The 10,865-nt window shown below is 39.3% G+C and overlaps 1 long non-coding RNA gene across 1 annotated transcript in view; it reads right to left on the bottom strand.

Moving 5' to 3' along the window:
- Positions 1–420: 420 nt before the first annotated feature.
- Positions 421–10,865, bottom strand: part of LOC147576965 (uncharacterized) — a 49,640-nt gene continuing 39,195 nt past the window's right edge. The window contains exon 2 of the long non-coding RNA XR_015241346.1: positions 421–804. This is a non-coding gene — a long non-coding RNA (uncharacterized LOC147576965). The remainder of the gene's footprint in view (positions 805–10,865) is intronic.

Raw genomic sequence — 10,865 nt, 5'->3', positions numbered from 1 at the left:
GCATTCTCTCACAGTTCTGGAAGACGGAAGTCCGAAATGAAGGTGTCAGCAAGGCCAAGCTCCCTCTGAGACTCTGGGTGGAATCCTTCCTTGCCTCTTCCAGCTTATGTTGGTGAATGGCCACCTTGGTGTCCTTGGCCGGCAGCCCCATATCTCTACTCTCTGCTTCCACCGTCACTGTGTGTGACATCTCCCTGTGTGTCTCTGGCTTCACAGGCTGTGGCAGTTTCCTCTTTTTATAAGGACACCAAGCATATTGGATTAGGGCGCACATTAATGACTTTGTCTTAACTTGGTTACATCTGCAAAACTCTATTTCCAAATAAGATCACAGTATCAGTCAGGGTTCTCCAGGGAAACAGAACCAAATATATACATGTATAACATTATATTTTATACAATGAAATGGAGAAAGAGAGAGAGAGAGAGAGATTGATTTATTTTTTGTAAATTGGCTCAAGCAATTATGGGGGCGGGTGAGTCCAAACTCTGTGGAGCAGCCAAAAGCTGGCAGGGTGGAAATTCAGCTAAGAGGTGATGTTGTAGTCTCAAGTCCCAAAACCATAGGACAGGCCAGCTAGAAACTCAGGCAGGATTGCTATGTCTAGAGGCAAATGTGGGGAGAGCAAGCCCAGGCTGTGTGCGCCTCTCGTTGTCCGGCTCCCTTCTTCACTCAGAATGGAGCAGCTCACAGTGAGGTGTGGGTCTAGGTCTCCTCCCCTGTCACAGTTCAAGCCAAGATTCTGACATCCCAGGGGAAAATGAACTCACGGGCAAAATCCACCAGCCACCTGAGAAGCATCACTGTAAAAAGAAAGACAACAAACTGCACAATCAACACAGGATAAATTAGAACCAATGGCACAAACTGATCAATAATGCAAAATAGGTATAATAAATAAGAGAAGGCAATGGTAAGACGAAGCAAAACAAAGCAGTTTTTAAAAAGAATCAAATAGAAACACCAGATACAAAAAATTTAATCATTGAAACAAAGCATTCAATAGATGATGTAAATAATAAAAATGGATTCCACTGGAACATAGACAAGTGAGCAAGGTGATCAGGTTGATGTCTTCTCCAGAATGACACCGGGAATAAAAAAGATATAACAGAGGGGCGCCTGGGTGGCTGATTCGGTTAAGCCAACTTCGGCTCAGGTCATGATCTCGTGGTCCATGGGTTCAAGCCCTGCGTTGGGCTCTGTGCTGACAGCTTGGAGCCTGGAGCCTGCTTTGGATTCTGTGTCTCCCTCTCTCTCTCTGCCTCTCCCCTACTCATGCTCTGGTTCTCTCTCTGTCAAGAATAAACATTAAAAATAATTTAAAAAAAGAAATATATAGAATTAGAAGCTAATAAATAGAAAAATAAGCTAATAAAATGTAGGTGTTATCACTTGTATACTAGGAAGTCTTGAAGAAAAGAAAGAAAGAAATTTTAAAAAGGAATGTGTCAAAGAAAAAAATAGCTAAGCATTTTCCAAGATTAAAAAAAAGATGAAAAGCTACATGGGCTCATGGGGTGTCTAATCAGAAAGACATGAGAAAACTCATGCCTAGACACATTACAAGAACATTTAAAAACATGGAGACAAAGGCAAAACTCTAAAGGCTGCCAAAGAAAAGGAGATGGTCCTTCATGAAGGAATGAGAATCTGATAGACATCCAATTTCTGTTCAATAGTTAAAACACAGGCCAAAAGACAGACATGTATTCTTTTCAAAGTGTTAATGAACTTCAAACCAAGGATCTACCTTGAACAAAAACAAAGATTTAAATATGCCATAAAAATAATCTCGGGCATAAAAGGCCCAAAGAAGCTAATACATGAAAGTCTCTTTCAAAAAAAATTCTCTCTTAGCGAATGTGTTCTAATTGGAAAAGAAATGAATCCATAACACTACTATGAGATAAAAATGAAATGAGAATCAATAAATAACTTAAAAAAGTTAATTCTGTATTAAAAAGTAGAGGGAGAAGGAGAGCTAGAGCTAAAAATAAAGAGATGGAGAGAGAAAAAGAGTGAGACTGAGAGAGAAAGAGAGAATATCAAAAGTATTCATAACCACCCGGAAATAAACTCTGGGCAACACTAACACAACAAATGAGCAGTGGATGAAAAATAGTTCTTTGCAAAGGGAGCCAAGTGCAAAGTGAGCATATACTTATTTTGTTATAGAGAAACATATAAACACTGATAGGGAACCTATGAGAAAAAATAAACACATATATGATTTTTAATAAGCTTAATATAACCATCAAAATGAGTAAAAACAGAAGTCAAGGTTTTCGAACAGGCAGAAGAAAACTGTATCTGAGGAAAGACATGAAAGGGAAAAAAAGCAAAGAAAAGTAAAAATACAGTAAGTATAAATTAGAAATAAGAGGAGTGAAATAAACACTAATATAAAATCAACTACATAATTTGTGTTCTGGATTGAATTGTGTCCCCACAAAAAAGACACATTGGACTTTTAAACCCCAGTACCTCAGAATGTAACCTTATTTGGAAATAGGGTTGTCTCAGATGTAATCAGCCAAATTAAGATGAGGTCATACTGGAGCAGGGTGGGACCCTAACTCAATATAACTGGTGTCCTAAGAAAAAGATGGCCACAAGAAGACAGAGACGCAGGGAGAAGGCCATGTGACAACAAAGGCAGAGATTGGAATTATCCAGCAGCAAGCCAAGAAATGCCTAGGAAGAGATGGAAAAGGATTCTCCTGCAGTTTTCAGAGGGATCATGGCTCTCCTGACACCTTGATTCCAGGCCTCTGGCCACCAGAACCACAAAACAGTACATTTCTTTTTATAAAGTGGTTTTTTTTTTTTTAAGTTTATTTATTTATTTTGAGAGAGACAGTGAGAGTGTGAGTTGGGAAGGGACAGAGAGAGAGAGGGAGACAGAGAATCCCAAGCAGTCTCCACAGTCTCAGAGCAGAGCCCGGTGCGGGACTTGACCTCAGGAAACCAGGAGATCATGACCTGAGCCAAAACCAAGAGTCGAGGCTTAACTGACTGAGCCACCCTCGCACCCGGGTTTCTGTTGTTTTAAGAACCCAGTTTGTGGTACTTTGTAAATGGCAACCCTAGGAAACGAATACAATTTGTAATGGATGAAACTCGCCAATCAGAAGACAGAGATTCACAGACTGGAAGGTTTTTCTCTTTTGAAAAATAATAATCGGCAATGTTTTCTCAAAGGAATATTCATAAAATACAAGGTGACAGGAAAGCTACAAATAAAAGGATGGAAAGGGGATATGCAGTAATTTTGAGCCAAATAAAGCAGGAGAGTGAATTGAGTGTCAAATAAAACTGAATTCAAAGCAAAAATAAATCATAAAGAGGGATGTTTTTTAAGGAAAACAAAATCAGAAAGCTGTAACAATTTTGAACATACATGCCTTTAAAGAACAGCTTCAAGATAGAAGACGCAATAGCGTAACTACAGAGAGAAACATATAGAAATTATTTCAGAAACTTTTAAAAATGTTTATTTATTTTTGAGAAAGACAGAGATCGTCGGTGGGGGAGGGGCAGAGAGAGCTACAGAGGATCCCAAGCAGGCTCCATAGTGACAGTGTCCAGCCCAGTGCACAGCTCGAACTCACAAACTGTGAGATCATGACCTGAGTCAAAGTCAGGTGCCCAACCTACTGAGTCACCCGGGCACCCCTGTATTAGAAACTTTTGTACAACCATCTAAGAAACTAAGAAAATGAGCAGACAAATAATAAGGGATGACAGAGGATATTCAAATGACATGATTCACACACTTGAAATAATAATTATATGGGAAGGGAGAATAACTTAAAAAAACTGACTAACAAGTGGGAAAAACACATTTTTTTTTGAGCACACACTGAACATTTAAACAATTTACCATTTAGTAGATCAGAAAGAGAGACTCAACACAGGTACCAAAAATCAACATTATACACATTATTATCTGAGCACAATGGATTAAAGTGATAAGCTATCACTTTAATACCTTTAAGGCCTTTACATCTGGAGAGTAAATGGCATGATACTCAATAACCCTTGGGTTAATAAGAAAATATAGAGGAAATTATAAAATACTTGGAAATGAATGATAATGGGAAAAGTACATGACAGAATTTAAGAGACAGCTAAAACAGCCTGAAGAATAAAATTTATGGCTCTGAACGTATTTATCAGAAAAAGATAACAATTAAAAATGAGCTAAGGTTGTAGGCTTTTTTCCTTCCAAGATTAATTAACATATGGTGTAGTATTGGTTTCAGGAGTAAAATTTAGTTATTAATCACTTACATATGACACCCAGCGCTCTAAGGAGCTAAGGTTTTAACTCAAGAATTTAGGGAATGAACAATAGAACAAATATAAAAAAAAGAAGAAGAAGAAAGAGAAAAAGTAAGGGCAGAATTCAATAAACAACTGGACCAAAGCAGCAGCAACTACAAAGTAAGTAAAAACCAAGCCAGAATCTGGACTTTTGGAAAGATTGCTAAGATGTACTAACCTCCATCAAGAACTGATAAACGTGAAAAAAGATGCAGATATACAAAATTCAGAATCAAAAAAGGGAAAATACTTATAGACACCAAAGAGATCAAAATAATCATATAAAAGAGCATTATGGATAGCTATTCACTAGTAAAATAAAAGCAAAGATAAAATATATTTAAAACATTAAAATATTTAAAATTTATAGAAAAAGTATAAAATATAAAACTGACCCAAGAAAAATTAGGAAATTTGAACAAATTGGCAACCAATAAAGAAATTGAAATGACTGGGGTGCCTGGGTGGTTCAGTCAGTTAGGTGTCTTCGGCTCAGGTCATGATCTCACAGCTTATGAGTTCGAGCCCCGTGTCAGGCTCTGTGCTGACAGCTCAGAGCCTGGGGCCTGCTTCGGATTGTGTGTCTCCCTCTCTCTCTCTGCCCCACCCCTGCTTGCTCTCTGTCTCTCAAAACTGAATAAACATTAAAAAAAAAAAAAAAAAAAAAAAAAGAGGGGCGCCTGGGTGGCGCAGTCAGTTAAGCGACTGGCTTCAGCCAGGTCACGATCTCGCGGTCCGTGAGTTCGAGCCCCGCGTCAGGCTCTGGGCTGATGGCTTAGAGCCTGGAGCCTGTTTCCGATTCTGTGTCTCCCTCTCTCTCTGCCCCTCCCCTGTTCATGCTGTCTCTCTCTGTCCCAAAAATAAATAAAAAACGTTGAAAAAAAAATTAAAAAAAAAAGAAAAGAAAAGAAACTGAAATGATTAATAACAACAAAAAAGGGACACATACCCCTATCACAAGGGGGAAACATGGCCTCAGGCAGTTGGTTTTACAGATGAGAGCTCAAAAAACATCTGGAACAATTTGCTTCAGAAAGTAGAGAAAAAGAAAAAGCTACCCAGCTCGTTCTATTAGACTAGTATTAGATTAATTCCAAACCCTAATAAAAAAGGAAGAAATAAGAGAATGGCTCTTTTTCACTTACAGATCCCCCAGATCTTAAATAAAATATAAGCCAACCAAAGTCAACAAAATATAAAAAAGTAATAGGTCATAATTAAATTAGGTTTATCCCAGTAATGTAAAGATCATTTGACACCAGAAATCACTGGATATGATCCATATCCTAGACTAAAGGAAAAACACTAAATGATTTCAAAATATTTTTTTTTTAATTTGATCAGAATTCCACATATACTTATGATAGAAACCCTCAGAATAAATAAAAGGGAATTCCCTTAACTTAATAAAGGACTTATGCCTCACATATACAGCACATATCATACTGAATAGAGAAGATTAGATTAGACATGGTGTTCATTATCACCACTTCTGGGTATCCTGGCCAAGACTTGTCATACTAATAACAACAGCACAACAACAAGAAGTTGTAAGAATTCAGGGATGCCTGAGTGACTCGGTCGGTTAAGTGTCTGACTTTGGCTCAGGTCATGATCTCACAGTTTGTGAGTTCGAGAGCTGCATCAGGCTCTGTGCTGACAGCTCAAAGACTGGAGCCTGCTTCGGATTCTGTGTCTCCCTCCCTCTCTGCCTCTCTCCCTCTCTCAAAAATAAATAAACATGAAAAATTTTTTTAATTAAAAAAAAAGAAGTTGTAAGAACCCAATGGGAAGTGATGAAGCTGCTATCATTTGCAAATTATATGCTCATCTATGAGGAATGCCAAACTGTAAAATTCAGCAAGGAGGCTGGATACAAAAACAGTCTCCAAAGATCAGAAGCATTTCTGCAGATTTATAATAACTATCTAGAAATAGAAACAAAAAAAGACATGATTCACAACAGTGACAAAATCGATAACATAATCAGGAAATAAGCTAATAAAGAATGCACATTCTTCTAAAGGCATAAATTTAAAATACTATTAGTGTTTAAAGCTTGTTTAAAAAATATAAAGAAGACAACTAAATGGAGAGCTCTTTTTTCCCCAAATTAATCTATAAAATCAATGCAATCCAATTAGAACGTAAGCTGAATTTTTGGAGGAACTTGACAAATACTTCTACAATTTATTTGGAAAAATAAGGATGTCAACTAGCAAAAATCAACTTAAAAATACAGTACTCCAAACCACTGGTCATTAGGGAAGAGCAAACGAAACCACAAAGAGATGTCACTTGTCACCTACTAGGATGTCTATCATAGAAACACCAGAAAACAAGGTGTGTTGGCAGGAATGTGGAGGACTGGAGCCCTGATGCATTGCTGTTGGAAATGTAAAATGGTGCAGCCACTGTGGAAAACGTTTTGGCACTTCTTCAAAAAAGTAAAATATAGTATTACCATCTGATCCAACCATTCCACTTCTAGGTATTTACCCAAGAGAACTGAGCGAACAGATACTTGTACACCCATGTTTACTGCAGAATTATTCACAACAGTCAAGAGGTAGAAACAATCACATGTTCCTGGGTAGTTCAGTCGGTCGAGTGTCTGACTCTTGATTTTGGCTCAAGTCATGATCTCACAGTTCGCGGGTTCGAGCCCTGCATTGGGATCTTTACTGACAGTGTAGAGCCTGCTTGCGATTCTCCCTCTCTCCCTCTCCCTCTGCCCCTCCTCTGCTTATGTTCTCTTTCTATCTCAAAATAAATAAATAAGCTTTTTTTTTTAAAAAAAAAAAAGGTAGAAACAACCCAAACATATATCACAAATTACTAAATAAATATGATACATACATACAATGGAATATTGCTCAGCCATAAAATGGAAGGAAATCCTGAAACATGCTGCAGCATGGATGAATCCTGAAGGCATTATGCTTAAATGAAATAAGTCAGTCACAAAATGACAAATACTGTATGATTCCACTCATAGGAGGTTCCTGAAATAGGCAAACAGAGAGAGAGAGAAAGTAGACTAGAGGTTATCAGGGGTGAGGGGGAGGAGGGGTTGGGGAATTACTGTTTAACGGGTACACAGTGCCTGTTTGGGATGATGAAAAGTTTCTGGAAATGGACAGTGGTGATGATTACACAGCCTTACAAATGGACTTCATGCCACCGAATTGTACACTTAAAAATTGTTAAAATGGTAAATTTTACATTATGTATATTTTACTACCATAAAAAATACAGCAGAAAAAATAACCAATACACAACAGTAAAAGAAAATATAAAATCCCTAGGATTAGACAAATAAAAATTCAGCTGGTCTACATGATGATAAGTGTACAACATGGCTGGAAGATGTTAAAGAAGACCATACCATTTTCCTGAATGTGGAAGTTCGATATGGCAAATATGTCCATTTTTGCCAAGTAGATCTATAAATTTATCGAAGTTCAAAAATTGTGCTGTTTCTGGAGACGCACTGATGTATACCTGTACTTACACATCACATGCACCTTTGAAACTAGGTGTGCACTGAAACTCTAGAGAACAAAGGGAAAAGATACTCTGGCTCAGTCTGTCATTTTTTAAATTTTTTATAATGTTTATTTTTGAGAGAGAGAGACAGAGCATGAGCATGAGCAGGGAGGGGCAGAAAGAGACGGAGACACAGAATCTGGAGCAGGCTCCTGCTTCAGAGCTGTCAGCACAGAGTCCAACCCGGGGCTCAAACTCACGGACCGTGAGCTCATGACCTGAGTTGAAGTCGGACGCTTAACCGACTGAGCCACCCAGGCTCCCCTCTATCATCTTAATCCAATCTGTCAAAAGCCTCTTCTGGTTTGGGGGGAAGGAGTTAAAAAAGAAACAAACAAAAGGCTAACTAGATGAGTAGAAGTCATTTCACCATGCATCTCTTCTCTGGAGAAAGAAGCCTCCTTCTTTTACCCAAAAGAAATGTCCTCGAGATACCAAAGTGGGCAGATCCCTCTTTGGTTCCACAGATACCCCCTGAGTCTGTAGACAGACAGATGCTCTCAGAACAGACTGAAGTGGTAAGAAATGGAACAGAGACTTTGCTAAGCTCATTGGAAAGGCAGGAGGGACCTCTTTCCAGATGTCTGTATGGTGGAGGGTCCATTCTCAAACCTGAAGGGACCCAGGCTCCCCTGCCACCCTGATAAACAGAATCTTGGGGAAAGAGAAGCCCTGTACTGAGAGGAACCACTCTGTGCTGAATGACGGCTCCAGCCGGAGCAAAATTAGGAAGAGGAGGAAACTCAACTGTGCTCTATCTCCCAGTACCCTTTTTCCTTCTTGCCCTTTTTGGTCTTTCCTTGCTGTGCCCTTTCCTCACTCATTCACTCACACAACAAATACTTCTTGAGCTCTTCCTATGTGCCAGGCACAATGTCTGGCATCCAGGACTCTGAGGAAAGCAAGGATTTAGGCACCAACCCAAAGACCTGGAGATGTAAAATGCTCCTTCTGCCAACTTCTCTCATGAGGATTTGTGTTTTAAGAGCCCTCAGAGAGAAGGCAATGCTTAACCCAAAGGTTATCACTTCTCTAATAGAGGGTTTTAAGATATTGCTATCTATTGGGGAAGAGAAAATACTTTGGCCAGCAAAAACGTTTCCATTATTCCTCATAATGCCAACAATAGCTGGCATTACAGCTCAAAACAAAGTCTCCCTAGAACATTTCCTCATTCCACTATGTGGTGACTTTCCCCATGCAGCAGTGATTTCCACCATGGGATATGCCAGAAGATCTATGAAGTATGAGAAAAGAATATGAGACCTTCTCATTCTTCACAACTTTCTCAGCCTATAAATTTCCCATAGGCTTTATAACATATACATTAGTACAAATGTACAGGTAGAGAACTTATGAATAAAAACATAAGCAAAAACTGGAGTGTGTGCTCAAAGGAAAACATGATCAAAAATCGTGGATCCCTGATGTAACAAGAAGTGTGATCTGTTATACTTAAAACCAGTCTTGGTAGGAACAGTCTTGGCAGGTGCCTGGGATTTTAAGGTGTGTGTCCCCGCACTAAGGTGCAGCTCAGTTAACTCTGGGTCATTTCATCCCAGTCCCACAGACAGAAGGAAATTCTAGTAAAACAATAAGGGAAATGAGGGAGTCAGAAACATAGACTGGAGGGAGAATTGGCTCTTCCAGGTCACTGGCTCATTCATGGGCAACATCCCAGGATCTAAAAATAGAAGAACCATCTGCAGTTTGCCTCCTGGAGCTGGGGCTTGGACGAGCCCCAGGATAGACCCTTATAGACTGGTGGCCGTGATGACAGCACTGGCCTCTCAGGTGACCTCAGCAGATAATGGCCAGGGGCCAAAGCAAGATGCTTCCAAAGCCAGGATCCTCACAGTAAAATTAGAGTAGCAGGAATAAACAGAGACATTAGCTCTATACCAGAAAGCTGGCTCTTGTTTCTTAGTCCAGAAACTGGCAACAGTGTAGGGAAAGGAAGGAAGTCTAGAAAAGAAGTTCAAAAATCAGATGGAGTCTCCATTCTCAAGGTTACATACTGTGTGATTCCAACTATATGACGTTCTGGAAAAGACAAAACTATGGATATGTTTAAAAAAAAATCACTGGTACCCAGAAGTTGGGACGGGGACAGAGTACAGAAGACTTTTCAGGGCAGTGAAAATGCTCCACATGATACTATAATAATGGATATATGTCATTATACATTTGTCCAAATCCACAGAAGGTACAACACCAATTTTGATATATCACTGTAGGTTAATCAACTATAACAAAGTGTCTCTCTGGTCAGGGATATTGATAATGGGGGAGGCTATGCATGTGTGGGGTAAGTGGTATATGGGAAATCTCTACACCTTGCCCTCAATTTTGCTGTGAACCTAAAACTGCTCTAAAAAAAACCACGAAGTCTTAAAAAGATTAAAACCCCTGCAGTCCTGAATTTGCACTGGAAGTATCAGTATTAACTAATGATATTTTTTAATATGTATTTTCTAACTTTGACCATTGAAAAGACCAAAAGCAATGGCTAAACCTAGAGCAATGAGCAAATCCTAGCACTAGACTATGACCTTTATAGTCATTTCCCCCTAAAATGAACCAGGGCTCTAAGGAGAAATGGCTGATTCTAGGTCTTAGACAGGAAATTTGCAATAGGAGCTTAGAAGATCTTATCTTACCAGAGACCTATCAAAGACAACCAGGGCCATGTCTAGGACATGCAGGAGCCAACTTGAAGAGGCTCCTATGGGTGAAAGATGGAACACTTTGAACATCAGTAAGAATAAATACAATTATTTAAATTTTTTTTTCAACGTTTATTTATTTTTGGGACAGAGAGAGACAGAGCATGAACGGGGGAGGGGCAGAGAGAGAGGGAAACACAGAATCAGAAACAGGCTCCAGGCTCTGAGCCATCAGCCCAGAGCCCGACGCGGGGCTCGAACTCACGGAGCGCGAGATCGTGACCTGGCTGAAGTCGAACGCTTAACCGACTGTGCCACCC

This window comes from Puma concolor, chromosome D1, assembly GCF_028749965.1.
Source record: "Puma concolor isolate L17-30 chromosome D1, mPumCon1.1.hap2, whole genome shotgun sequence".
In the NCBI taxonomy this organism is placed as follows: domain Eukaryota; kingdom Metazoa; phylum Chordata; class Mammalia; order Carnivora; family Felidae; genus Puma; species Puma concolor.
The sequence above is the reverse complement of the archived record's forward strand: the minus strand, read 5'-3'. Positions and strand labels throughout refer to the sequence as shown.